This window comes from Sapajus apella, unplaced genomic scaffold (assembly GCF_009761245.1).
Source record: "Sapajus apella isolate SASKATOON/1434 unplaced genomic scaffold, GSC_monkey_1.0 scaffold20, whole genome shotgun sequence".
NCBI lineage: Eukaryota > Metazoa > Chordata > Mammalia > Primates > Cebidae > Sapajus > Sapajus apella.
The window spans coordinates 13,100,193-13,114,976 of record NW_022436960.1 but is presented as its reverse complement, the minus strand read 5'-3'; the positions used below and the strand labels follow the sequence as shown (position 1 = coordinate 13,114,976).

At 43.5% G+C, this 14,784-nt stretch overlaps 1 protein-coding gene and 1 pseudogene across 1 annotated transcript in view; one reads left to right on the top strand and one right to left on the bottom strand.

The window, feature by feature from the left end:
- The window catches only part of KCNK13 (potassium two pore domain channel subfamily K member 13), a 116,028-nt gene that overhangs the window by 56,352 nt on the left and 44,892 nt on the right, over window positions 1-14,784 (top strand). The gene's annotated exons all lie outside the window — the stretch shown is intronic.
- On the bottom strand, window positions 4,053-5,279 carry LOC116557897 (annotated as a pseudogene).

Genomic DNA, 14,784 nt, shown 5'->3' with positions numbered 1-14,784 from the left:
CTAATGTGTACCCAGGACCAAGAAACTTGTTTCACTGAAATGCCAAAGAGGAACCTGAACTGCTTTCATTATCCTACACTGTCATGCTTTCTGCCCAGAAAACAATTAGTTTTTCATGGATAGGATACTTTTTAATCAGCAAAATGGCACAGCAGCAGAATTGTGCGTCTCCAGTTAATGTGTACTCGGCTCGCAGTGTTCTTTAGCTCTTTCATTCATTAAAGTCGTTAGTCATTTGTTGAATGCCTGTGATAGACACTACGCTGATGGAATTGACCAAATCATGACCCCTGCCCCAAGATACGTTCCATTTCCTGGAACCTGCGAATAGGGAAATTATCCTGGATTCTCCAGATATGCCCAGTTTAATCACACGAGATCTTAAAAGCAGAGAATCTTTCCCAGCAGAGGTCAGAGAAATGTAAGAACGGCAGAAGAGATTCAAAACATTAAATGGATCACACCCACCATATTAGATGGAGAAAGGGGATCCCCAGCCAGGGCATGTGGGCAGCCTCAATAAGCCAGGAACTGGAGCTGGCAACAGCCTTCAGCTGACAGCCTGCAAGGAAACAGAGACCTCAGTCTTGCAGCCACAAGGAATTGAATTCTGTGGGCAACATGAATGAGCAAGGAAATGATTCTCGCCTAAGGTCTCCACTAAGAATGCACCCCTGCGGACAGCTTGATTTTAGCCTGCTTAGACCCAGGTCAGACTTCTGACCTACAGGAGTGTGAGATTATAAATGTGTGTTGTTTTAAGCCACTAAAATTGTGGTCATTTGTTACAGCAGCAAGAGAAAATGAATGCAGCTAAGCTCTGAAAAATACAATGAGAAGACAATCTCCCTGTTGTCATGGAGCTTAGCAACTTACATTTGCAAAATGTGTAGAAGGAGAAACATGTGAAGTTTGCAGTAACTCAAGTCTTAGGCTGAAGAAGTTATTGAATGGAGGGTCCCTGGGTTTTAGGTGCAAGTTCCACGCTTTCTGATGGAAGTTCCAGCTAAAAGGAGAATGGGGAATCTTTTACTGTAGATTGAAGGAATGGGGATGTTTTTGTAATACAAGTGTAGAAAAAAATGATCATTTAGGAAGGATAGGCTTATGTCAAAATAATAGTAATAACAGCTCTTCAGACTTCAAAGGAGTTCTTATCCTTCCCCAGCCCCTAGATCTACTTAATTTTAATATGAAAGCTCATGGTAAAATCATATGTACCAAGTAAGGAAGTGCTTAAACACACACACACACACGCACGCACGCACGCACGCACGCACACACACACACACACAGGCACAATGATGGAGCATGTCAAAGAGACGCAGGAGTCAATGGAAAGCACTCTCAGTGGCCAAAGCTGGAAGGATTTGAACAACAAAATAAGTAAAGTTGGGCCAGACACAGGCACTCACACCTGTAATCCCAGCACTTTGGGAGGTCGAGGCAGGTAGATGGCTTGTGCTCAGTAGTTTGAAACCATCCTAGGCAACATGGTGAAACCTCATCTCTACAGAAAAATACAAAAATTAGCTAGGCATGGCGGCATGCACCTATAGTCCCAGCTACTCAGGAGGCTGAGGTGGGAGGATCACCTGAGCCCGGGTTGAGGTTGCAGTGAGCCATGGTCATGCCCCTGCACACTAGCCTGGGCAACACAGTGAGACCCTATTTCAAAAAAAAAGTAGAACTGGAATTGGATAATAACTTAAGTATAAAGCAAATATCCCTAAGTCCACACTGATTTAAGTAAATGATTCAATGAATAAATGGTGGAACAGAAGCAAATCTCCTCTGAAGAAAAATTTAATATAATTTTTATATATTTTTTATTTTATTATATTAATATTTTATATATATTATTTTTTAATTTTATTATATTAATAATTATAAAAATACATTATTTCACCCTCACGGAAATGGGCTATGATCTCCCCACTCCTAAGTGTGGGCTATGCATAGTGACTTCCTTCCAAAAAGCACAGTATGGAAATAGCATGAGCCAAGGAATGTCTAACTTTGCAGTGGAAAAACCTGCCAAACACGGCCTCAGCTAGAGCTCAAGGTTTTAGTTAGCATCATCAGTGATAAGTTATGCTGGTAGTGAATCCCCTGGATGTGATGTGATGAGAATAGCACTTCTCCTCTCTGGTCTTCTTCTCCAAAACCCATGACTCCAGTTTTTGGGTTTTTTTTTTTGTTTTTTTTTTTCTGAGATGGAGTCTCACTCTGTCACCCAGGCTGGAGTGTAGTGGCATAGTCTTGACCCACTGCAACCTCCGCTTCCCAGGTTCAAGCTATTCTCCTGCCTCAGCCTCCAAAGTAGCTAGGACTACAGGCACGCACCACCATCCCTAGCTAATTTTTGTACTTTTAGTAGAGACTGGGTTTCTCTATGTTTGCCAGGCTAGCTGGTCTCAAATTCCTGACCTCAAGTGATCCGCCCATCTCAGCCTCCCAAAGTGCTAGGATTACAGGTGTGAGCCACTGCGCTCAGCCTCCAGTGTGACCATGAGAAAACATCAGACAAATTCCAATTAAGGGACATTCTACAAAATACCTAACCAGTGTACCTCAAGACTGTGAAGGTTGTCAAAAACAAGGAAAGTCTAAGAAAGTGTCAGACCAGCAGACTGGTAAATGTACTGTAGTATCCTGGGTAGGATCCTAGAACAGAAAAAAGACATTCTGGAAAAATAAAGGAAGTCTGAATAAAGTATGGAATTTAATTAGTAATAGATCAATGTTGATTAATTGCAAGGCATGTACCATATTCATGGAAGATGTTAGTAACAGGGGAAACTGAGTGCAGGGTATGATGTGGGAACTCTGTATTATCGTCACAACTTTTCTATGGATCAAACTATTCAAAAAAAAGTTTATTTTTAAAAAATGAAAAAAAACTGATGCACCTTAAAATGTTTCTTCCATGCCTGGCACCCTGTATGGTCTGTAGCATAGGAACAGCCTTTCTGCATTTTCTGAAGGGAATAAAACATTTGTGTATGGATCTGGGCTAGCCGACTTTTGTCCTGTTTTGGAGACAGGAAATGTGTTCTTTGGGTAATTTAAAGGTAAAAGTGCTCACCATAATTTATTTATTATTTTGTACACTAGTTTCTCTGCCTCACATACAGCTCACTCATCATAGCATATTTAACCTATTCATGGCCAGACGTGGTGGCTCATGCCTTTAATCCCCACACTTCGGGAGGCTGAAGCAGGAGGATTGCTTGAATCTAGGAGTTCGAGACCAGCTTGGGCAACATCTCAAGACCCCCATCTCTTAAAAAAAAATTAACGGTGGGCAGTAATGTGCACCTGTAATCCCAGCTATTCATAAGGCTGAGGTGGGAGGATCCCTTGAGTCCAGGAGTTCGAGGCTGCAGTGAGCCATGATTGTGCCACTGCACTCCAGCCTGGTAGACAAAGCACGATGCCATCTAAAATAAAAATTTTTTAAAAAGCTATTTAATGTTCCAAGAGTATGTTTCATCTAACAGAGTACATTCTGTGACCATTCTGAGTATACTTTTGGGAAATAAAGAAAAATATTTATTGTAGAAAACAGATGGAGGTTTGGTAGTTGCCCAAGTTGAAGGCAAACCTGGCTTGACCCCAGACCTATGGGAATCCAATTCTTGTCCCTGTGTTAAATACTACCATTTAGAATAGCTTTCCATAATAGGATTGGAGGCAATTTTAAATCAGTCCACACATGGAAATAAAAAATATGGACCCTCTAGCCTATGGAGGAAGAGCAGGAATCGTGTATCTTGTCTTTAACAATAGATTGATGGTGGGAACATTTAAGTACTTTGTGTAGCAGTTATGTACTCCGTCTTCAATCGAAATGTATCCTTTCATTCTGGGAAAGATTTACAATTTTCTAAGCAGCAATTTACTTCCAGTCCCAGGGAGGGTTCAGTTGGTAGTGAAAACAAACCAATCAAAACGTTTGAGTAGTAAAAACGCCTGTATGTATTTAGGTGTTTCTTTTTGGTATATAAACTATTAACAGACAAGGCCTACAGACTTATTTCTTCTTGGACTTATTTCTTCTTGGACACACCCACGGTGCGGCCAGGGCGGCCAGTGGTCCTGGTGTGCTGGCCTGTGACACGAAGGCCCCAGAAGTGGCTCAGCCCTTCTGTGAGCCTGAATCTCCTTCAATTGCTCCAGGTCTTCATGGAGCTTATTGTCCAGACCATTCTGGAACCTGGCTATGTCTTCCAATCTTTGCATCCTTACTAGTTCAAGAACCAGTCTAGGATCCTGTAATGGCGTGGCTTCTGCATAATGGTGATGGCACGCTCCACCTCATGCTCAGCGAGTTCTCCCTCCTCCTTGATGAGGTCAGTGTCTGCTTTCCTCAACACCACAGGAGCGTGTCTTCAGCCCACACCCTTAACGGCAATGATGGCAAAGGCTATTCGCTGCCGCCCATCGATGTCAGTGTTGAGTACTTGCAAAATATGCTGGAACTTTTCAGGGACCCCTAAAGACATGGTGGCAGCGAAAGCCACAGCATGTAGGCCTCCTGTGGAAGAGCAATTTAGGCGATTTTCAGGGGCCTCTATCCAGGCCTGGGGATCCCCTCGGCCAGGGGCTCCCTTACATTCCTCTCCTCACTTCCCTTCAGCTCATTCCCTGCACTGACCTCTCACTGTGCAGCGTGCGGGCTCTCAGGTGTTGGGTGAATGCACATCCCAAACAAGCGTGGTGGCAGAAATAAAGGGCTGGCCCTCAGCGCGTTACCATCCTGGAGATGGAGGTGGACACGGAGGTAAGACAAGGAATCCTCTGTGCGTTTCAGCCTCCTCCATTGCTCACCTCTCCCTCTGAGGCCACAAACCCTTCCAAGCTGGCTCCACTCTGGAGAATTTTCTCAAACATTCTGTCTCTCACTGGTTGCTTTTCCTGAGCATCATTCTCCAACGTGAGCGAGAAATAGTGTGATACTTGGCAGAATTCATCCCCATTCCCCTTTTTTTTTAACTTGATATTTGATACCTACAGAAGAATATGTGTAACATAAACGTAACGTATGCCTCCTGCTAACAACATGGACACCTTGAACCCCACCCCCGACCCGAGGACAGAGGCATTATCAATACTGTCCTATGCTGCATCTTCCTCACCACCCCCCAAGAGGGACCGCTACCCTAAACTGTGTAGTTATCATTCTTTTGTTTTTTTCAAAATTTATGCTTATATCACGTAAGTAGGTAACTCTAAGCAACATATGGCTTCACTTTTGACTTTGAGATTACAGAAGAAACAGCAGACCACATGTAGTCAACTGCAACTTTCTTTTCAGTCTCAACCTTAGGTTTCCAAGATTCATCTATATTGTGTCTAAATTAGAACCTATTTATTTTTGCTTCTATATAACATGCTATCATATGAATATTCCACGGTTTACTCATTCATTCTCCTGGTTTGGGGCATTGGGGCTTTTTTCCGGGTTTTTGCCATTGTGGTCAATGCCATAGTGAACATTCTTGGCAGATGTCTCCTGGAGGCACATGTGTGGGCATCTCCAGTGTAATCACTCTCAAGTGTGAGGTGGCATCAGAATTGCTTGGAGAGAACACATATTGCTGGGCCCCCTCCCCAGAACGTCTGATTCAGAGGGCCTAGGGTGAGGCCAGAGATGTTACCTTTCGCACAAGTTTCCAGGCGAGGCTGAAGCTGCTGCTCCAGGCTCCACTTTGGGAACCATGGTCTAGGGTAAATATCTAGGAGTGGAATGGCTGGGCTGCAGGGTGTGTGCCCGCTCCACATTAGAAAATAATGCCCAATTGTTTTACGATGTCCCTGTGACATTTTATTTTCCTGTGACAGTACGAAAAGTTCCACTGACCACATTTTCACCAACCCTTAATATTATTCATCCCCTTTCCCTGCATTCAATGTGACTGAAACTTAGACACTGAAACAAGTATGTTTGATATTTTATTTAAAGAAGATAGGGGACTTTACATCATTTGGGTGTGTTCTTCCTTGGGCTTAACAAGCGGAAGAATGAGCTCTAACAGGTTTTCCAAGGAAAGTAAACAGTGTAACAATTCACATAACTTTAACACATTATCTTTTAGCAGAATCAGGGAGAGCCCAATGGTGTCATCATTTAGGTCCATTTTAGATAGTCATTAGAAAACCAGAGATGGTTCCTAATGGTAGCTGAGACCATCAACGAAGCTGTTTTTGTCTATTCTTTCACTGGAATATAATGTTGTTTAATCAAAAGGCACTTCATTTTGAAAAGATGAATGAATACTCAGAGAAGATGTGATTGAAATTGCTTGTGACAGATAAGATGATCATCGATTGATTTATCACATGCCAGAACTGGAAGAAGATTGAGAGGAACATTTATTTTTATTTTTTTCAGACAGGGTCTCTCTCTCCTGTACAGGCTAGAATGCAATGGCGTGATCTCGGTTCACGGCAACCTCCATCTCCCAGGCTCAAGCAATTCTCCTGCTTTGGCCTTCCAAGTAGTTGGAATTACAGGTGTGCAACACCACACCTGGCTAATTTTTGTATTTTTAATAGAGACGGGGTTTTGCCAAGATGGTCAGGCTGGTCTTGAACTCCTGACCTCAAATGATTCGCCTGCCTCAGCCTCCCAAAGTGCTGGAATTATAGGCATGAGCCACCACATCCAGCCAGAGAAGGACATTTAAATAAATAGGAGCGTAGGCGTGCGCAGTGGCTCATATCTGTAATCCCAGCACTTTGGGAGGCCGAGGCAGGCAGATCATCTGAGGTCAGGAGTTTGAGACCAGCCTGGCCAACATGGCGAAACCCCATCTCTACTAAAAATACAAAAAATTAGCTGAGTGTGGTGGCAGGTGCCTATGATCCCAGCTACTCGCAAGGCTGAGGCAGGAGAATCACTTAAATGAGGGAAGCAGGGTTGTGGTGAGCCGAGATTGCACGACTGTACTCCAGCCTGGGCAACAAAGGTGAAACTCTACCTCAAAAAATAAATAAACAAATAGGAATGCAGATTTATTTATGCAGGAAATGGTACAATTTGTTGGCCCATGTGGTAGCAAAGTCGAGCATGATGGGAAGCATGTCAGCTTTCATCAGCCAGACAGACCCAAGTTTGAATCCCAGCTCTTCTGGAAAAGCCCAAGTATGTGAACAGGCACAAGTTGCCTGGTCTCTCCTTAGCTTCAGTTTCTCCATCTATGAATTTGGATCACTCCTGTGTGCCTCACTGGGCTGTTGAGTTTCCATGAGAGAACTCACGGAAAGCACCTGGCACACAGTAGGGCACTCAGTACATGTCGTGCCTCCTCTTTTTCCATTCAAATGGTTTTATAAGAACAAAGACTATTCTGCTTCATACCCATTAGGGGTGCCTGTTATTGTTATTATTTATTTTTTGAGACAGACTCTCACTCTGGCATCCAGGCAAGAGGGCAGTGGCATGATCGTGGCTCACTGCAGCCTTGACCTCCTGTGCTCAGATGATCCTCCCACCCCAGCCTCCCAAACTGCTAAGACTATAGGCATAAGCCATTGTACCGAGCTAATTTTTTACAGATTTCGTAGAAGTGGGGTTTCATCATGTTGCCCAGGCTGAGGATATCCCACTTCTACTTAGTAAAAACAAAAAGGAAAATAGCAAATGTTGTTGGTGAGGAGGTAGAGAACTGGAACCCTTGTGCATTGCTAGTGGGAATATCAAATGGTGGGTCCCCCAAAAATTAAACAAAATTACCATATGGTCCAGCAATCCCACTTCTGGGTATACCCAAAAGAATCGAAAGTAGGATCTTGAAGAGATATTTATGCATCCATGTTCACAGCAGCATTATTCACAGTGGCCAAGAGGTGTGAGCAACCCAGCTGTCTGGTGATGGGTGAATGGAAAACAAAATGTGGTCTGTATATACAATGGAATATCATTTGGCCTTAAAAAAAAAAAAAAAAAGAAAAAGAAAAGAAACTCAGGCACCTGCTAACAAGAATGAACTTTGAGGACATTATGCTGAGTGAAATAAGCCAGTCACGAAAGAACAAAGAGTGTATAATTCCACTGATATGCTATACCGAGAGTAGTCAAATCCGTAGAGACAGAAAGTAGAATGGAGGCCAGGCACGCTGGGTCATGCCTATAATCCCAGCACTTTGGGAGGCTGAGGTGGGTGGATCATCTGAGGTCAGGAGTTTGAGACCAGCCTGGCCAACATGGCAAAGCCTCGTCTCTACTAAAATTACCAAAAATTAGCTGGATGTGGTGGTATGCACCTGTAATCCCAGCTACTAGGGAGGCTGAGGCAGGAGAATGCTTGAACCTGGGTGGTGGAGGGTGCAGTGAGCCAAGATCATGCCTCTGCACTCCATCCTGGGCGACAGAGTGAGACTCCATCTCAAAAAAACAAAACAAAACAAAAAAGAAAGTAGAATGGAGTTTGCCTGGGATGGAGAGGAGGAGGGAATAGGGAATTATTGTTTTGTGGGCCTATAGTTTTCATCTTGCAAGATGAAATGAGCTCTGCAGATGGTGGTGGTGATTGTACAATGTGGATTTACTTAATGCCACTGAACTGACCATTAAAAGTAGTTAAGATGGTAAGTTTCGTATTATGTGTATTTTACAACAATAAGAACAAAAAGAATAGTGACTCTTGCCATTTGTACGTCAGTTTACTGTTTACAAAGCCCTGTCCCATGTCTAATTCTCATAATACCCCAAGAAACACTACTTCCATGATCCTCATTTTTAGTAGAAATGGGGTTTCACCACGTTGGCCAGACTGATCTTGAACTCTTGACCTCAGGTGATCCTCCTACCGGTCACATTTCCTGCCCTGCCTCGCTGGCATTTGTATATGTTCTGCCTTTCTCACTGTACAAACAGCTGTGTGCTTGAGTCTCAGTTCCATGGCTCATTTAACGTATGGACGACAGGATCGTTATAGACAGGAGACATGTGACCTGTTCTCTTCCTTGACTCTGTGAAGAAACGTCAGCAGGAAGAAAGTTCACATTATTGAGAACTTGCTATGGGCCAGACACTTGAAAAGCTTGATCTCATTTAAACTTCACCAAACCAATCTATCTCTGAGGTAGATTCAATTATTAGTCTCATTTAATACGTGACAAATCAGACACAGACCTCAAAAACATTATGCTGAGTGGAAGAAGCCAGTTGTAAAAGACCATATACTGTGTGATCCCATCTACATGAAATGTCCACAACAGGTAAATCTCTAGAGATGGAAAGTAGCTTTGTGGTTGCCTACAGGATGAGAGTTTAAGTGGAAGCGGGGAGTGACTGCTGGTGAGAATGAGGTTTCTTTTGGGGGTGATGCCAGCGTTCACTGTGGAGGCTATATAGATGGTTGCACAGCTCTGTGAATATCTGAAGACATTGAAATGTGTACTTTAAATACATAAACTGTATGGTGTAGATTGTATCTCAATAAAGCTGAGTTTTCAAATCTTATTTAGAAAAAAACAAAACAGGCGAAAAACAGTTAAGAAATTGCCCAGTGTTAAGAGCTACCAAGTAACAGGGTTGGTATTTGAACCAGGCAAGTTGAGTCCTGAATCCACACTTCTGGCTTTCTCTCTTCCCTTTGTCTGCCTGAGAAGCTCTTCCTGCTCCTTTGAGACACTGCTCAACTCTACTCTTCTGCAAGAGTTCTCTGATTTCCAGGCAGCCTCCACGATGATCCCTCTCCTGAGGCCATGCTATCCAAAAAGCAGCTGCTCTAGAGAGCTTTTTACAGTGCACTGTGAGGCAGCCTACCCATTGCTTTCTTGGTATAACTCCATGGGTGATTCTAGGGAAGAGAAAATGGGTTCTTCCTGTCTACATTCCCAGAGCCTACCTCATGTTAGCACCAATTACGTGTATCAAGTCCCAGCAATGTGACTGAAACCATGGGACATAGGCCAGACCCTTCTACAAAGCATCCTTTGGCACCAGAGTCAAAGAAGACTCCTGCTTGTGGTCCCAGCTACTCAGGAGGCTGAGACAGGAGGATCTCTTGGGCCCAGGAGTTCGAGGCTACAGTGGGCTGTGACTGTGCCACCGCACTCCAGCTTGGGCAACAGAGTGAGACCCCATCTCTATCTTGTAAAGCCTGTGCAGTTGATAAGATGGGACACTAGGTCAGCATGTATATAATTTGAGGGAAATGCATTGCTGCCTCTAGAAAAACATCTGCAAGTTCATGTCCAAGTGGTGGAAATAAACACTATTTCCTTGTACATAGAGATAACACTTCTGAACTTTTCTTATTTTTTACTGTCTTTCTTCCCATTGTAGTTTATGAAATATAGGCCTCAGATGATTAGTCAGAACTGAGCTGAAATTGAACATAGGTAGGAATTTTCAGAAAAATTAACTCTCCATAAGAAAGATCCAGCGTTTATGAAATATTGATGTTTGTAGACACACATACACACACACACACACACACACATACACACACACACACACACACACACACAAAGACTGAATGGAAATACATCAAGGTGTTCACAGTAATAGCAGTTCACATTATTGAACTCTTATGTGCTAAGTGCTTTACTTTAGTCTAGGATGACAGCATAATAGATTACGTGACAGTCTCATTTAGTCCTCATACTATTATACGATCTTCACCTCCCTCTTTACAGAGAAGCTGAACTGCAGAGAGACGTGTTTGATCCCTTTTCTGAACAGCAGGATTACAAACAGTGTTTTGCATTTTCTGAATTTCTATAATGAAGATATATTATTGTGAATAACAAATACAAAATGTTATTGTAATCAAACATTATTAAAAACGAACCGCACTGGGACCATGGAACCTCGCCAGGGAGCTAAATAAATTGGCATTTAATTTTCTTAAAAAAAAAAAAAAAAAACCAACCATAAGAAACAGGAACTGCTGGGAAGAAAACACTTTCCTCGATGATAAGGCTGCCCTGAATTGGCAGTTGTGGAGCTCACAGTAGCCTACTCATCATAGACATGACTAATGTGAGAGTTTTTACCCTGCCTCCAAGGTTTACTAAATTCATCTTACTTTCAAAATTATCAAGAGATACACTGCACGTTGTTAAGTTGCAGAGAATTGGGCCTAGTGGCTCACTTGGGGAACTCACACCTCCACACTGCTGACCCAGGTCTTCTAATAAAAACACTCACATCTCTACTGAATCCTGCAATTGGGACTCATTCGAAAAGAAAACAGAGATAAGGATGAAGTAGGTTTCATGAAAGACAACTCTTTATGTGCTTGATGACTTCTTGGCAGAGGAAAGGGGAAGTGTGCTGCCGTCAGGCGTCTCCTTGGGCCGCATCGGGACCCAGCCAGCCCGCCATGGCATGAGGTCAACATTTATCTCACTGAGGACCAAGGGAAGGAAGGTGCTGAGGTTCACCGACATCTCAAACTGTTTCAAGGCTGATAAAGGATGCTGCATAAGTGATTTTTCAGATTTCTAAAACATCAAGACGCTGAGGTTCCATTGTTTTCTATTTGGCGGCCACTGCCCAGTGTCGGGTCTCGAGAGGAACTTTCTGCCTTCCTCACCTTACGGCAGATGATTTTCACAGGCCTGTGGACAGGCGTTAGAGAGAAGATGGCCTGAAATGTCACTGGTAGGATGTGGCTCCCATGTCAGGGTTCGGCATGAGAAGGGTCTGGCCTCGTTGGAGGGAGGTCGGAAGGCCTTTGGCTTGCTTTCAAGCTTTAAGTCATGCTGGTCCCCTCTTCAAGAAAAGGCATCTTTTTCGCTCTGTGTTTAAGTTTTCATTTCTGGTTGAGTGTAGGGATCTGGCATTGTTTGCAGAGTATTAAAGAAGCTTCCCAAAGGGGACCTATCAGAAGAGTCCACCTTCGTGGTGACAGCCGGGATGTCTGTAAGCTACTTTTTTCCCCCTGAACAGATGAGAGCATGCATTCAGCTGTCATCACTTCTCAGGCATAAAGGAAACCTACTTCACGGGTGCTGGGAGCACCAGGGGACACCCCGCATCACAACACAACATCTGCAAGACACATACACACCCGGCCTGGGAAGCAGTGTAGTGGACAGACTGGGGGATGGCATCCAAAAATAGAAACATGCCACCAAGAGGGAGGTTGGTCTGGGGGTCATGAAAAGTAGCCGGAATGTGGATGACAGCAGATGGGACAAGCAGAAGGCTGAACATCAAGGAAGTTTATGCACATTGAGCTCACATTTCTTGCCTCTGGCCTGCTGTTTTCACATTTCCTGCAGATGAAGTGGATGGAATAGATGGTCCCTGATCTATTTTGCAGGTCTCCATGTTTGATCATGGTCACTTCTAAGTGGGAACAGGCAGACGGGAACAGGTGGCTGCTGATTGAGGTCAGGTGCCTGTGGATGAGGAATCTGGAGACTCTTGGCAAATAAATCCTGGTCCAGGTGAGAAGAGAGACTCCTTTAATAAGAACCCCAAGGAAGGCAGAGCAGAAGTCTCTGCCTCACAGTAGGGATACAAGTGAATTGATTTAAGGAGGAGAAGATTTTTTAAAAAAATCTTAGCAAAACCTGAACTGCCTAAGATTTTATTGAAAGCAAAATAATACCCTTGATAGTTATTATCACAAAGACAGCACACAGCATTGTGTAGTAAAATAGTTATTTACTGGCTTTCTTGCCAATTGAATTTTGAGCTATTTGACAGCAAGTAGTCCTTCATCTGTGTCCTGTTGTCTGGCTGGAATAGACATTAAATGAAGCTTCAGGACCCACTGAGTGGAGAAAGCCTGGCAAAAGAGGGAAGGAGCTGCATTTCCCCCTACCTCATGCCAGGCTGAACTGGGAGGAATCTAATGACCCAGTATTTGAAAATGGCACTTTGGGGCTGAACGTGGTGGCTCACGCCTGTAATCCCAGCACTTTGGGAGGCTGAGGCGGCAGATCACAAGGTCAGGAGATCGAGACCATCCTTGCTAACACAGCGAAACTCTGTCTCTACTAAAAATACAAAAAAGTAGGTAGAAGTGATGGCAGGTGCTTGTAGTCCCAGCTACTTGGGAGGCTGAGGCAGGAGAATCGCATGAACCCGGGAGGCGGAGGTTGCAGCTAGCCAAGATCGTGCCTCTGCACTCCAGCCTGGGTGACAAAGTGAGATTCCATCTCAAAAAAAAAAAAAATTGTTTAAGAAAATAGCACTTTGGATGGTGAAAGGCTAACCCCCACGAAGGTCTTTAAAGTTTCAAGGGGACGCTCATTAGCATCTTCATGTGTATTTCTCTGGCCAAGACAGATAATGAAAGAAATGAAAGGAAGAACAAAGCAAGGGTCACTAAATCACAAAACAGGCAGTGAAAGTGTAGTTTCTAGAAGGAATTATCCACAGGTCATGGAGCAGTTCTCCAAGTTGTTCTGATTCATGTTTCTTCTTTTCATGTTTGTGCTCATTTAAGAAGAGCCAAAGTCCACGCAGAAAAGTAGTAAAGTTTCTGCCTTCATGGCCTTCAGTTTCCTTTCTCCCAGCCATAGCAGGGGCCTCTGCCTACTGCACCCCACTGCGTTTCCTGCTCGTAACAAGGTACCCAATGAACTTAGCAGCCTTTTTCTTTGACTTTTCTGTCTTTAGCCAATGTTCCCACTCTTGTTTTTTTTTTTTTATTTTATTTATTTATTTTTGAGATGGAGTCTTGTTCTGTCGTCCAGGCTGGAGTGCAGTGACGTGATCTCGGCTCACTTCAACTTCTACCTCTTGGATTCAAGTGTTCTCCTTCTTCAGCCTCCCAAGCAGCTGGGATTACAGGTGCATGCCACCATGGATGGCTAATTTTTGTATTTTTCATAGAAAAGGGGTTTCACCATGTTGGCCAGGCTAGTCTTGAACTCCTGACCTCAGGTGATACACCTGTCTCAGCATCCCAACATGCTAGGTTTAGAGGCGTGAGTCACTGTGCCTGGCCCCCCTCGTTTTAAAATGATACGTTGAGAACAAATGAAAGAAGGCTCTTAGTTGTAAAGTTATTTCTAAAAATGGAGGAAATAAATGAGTTGTAAAATTGTGAGCAATGTAATTGACTCCCAGCTGTGTGTTTATCACATTAGAACTGCCAGTGTCAGAATTTATTTTCCCACTCAGTGGTTTGACACAGTGGTAGTAAGTCTTATATGCACAATTGTGTGTTTAAGAAGTTGTGGCTTCTTATAATTAGAGATTGATTCCACTGTTAGGCTGGCAAGTGGGCCAGCTTTTAGTGTGAAGACAGGATTGGTTCTCTGAGGAGTTGCTGTCACCTGTGGTGGAGTAGGGAGATTTTCTAGGGCTGATTATCCAACCATTGGCAATATCTCCTCCTCTGACTTGAGGCATTTTGATCATTTCCCTGCTTATCAGTACCCATAGCAGAGAAAAAAAAGTAGGGTCAAAGAAGAAATTCAAAGCAATTAATTTGGCTTTTTACTTATAGCTTTTTATTTCATGCTATTTTTTTTCAAAATGTAAATAGCTTTATTATTATTATTTTCTGTTTGTTGAAGTAATATGTGCTCATTGTAAATACACACACACACACACACACACACACACACACAGAGCCAGGTGCAGTGGCTCACGCCTGTAATCCTGGCACTTTGGGGGGCCAAGGGAGGTGGATCACAAGGTCAGGTGTTCAAGACCAGCCTGACCAACATAGTGAAACCCTGTCTCTACTAAAAATACAAACATCAGCCAGTGTGATGGTGTGTGCCTGTAATTCCAGCTACTCAGGAGGCTGAGGCAGGAGAATTGCTTGAACCCAGGAGGAGGAGGTTGCAGTGAGCCAA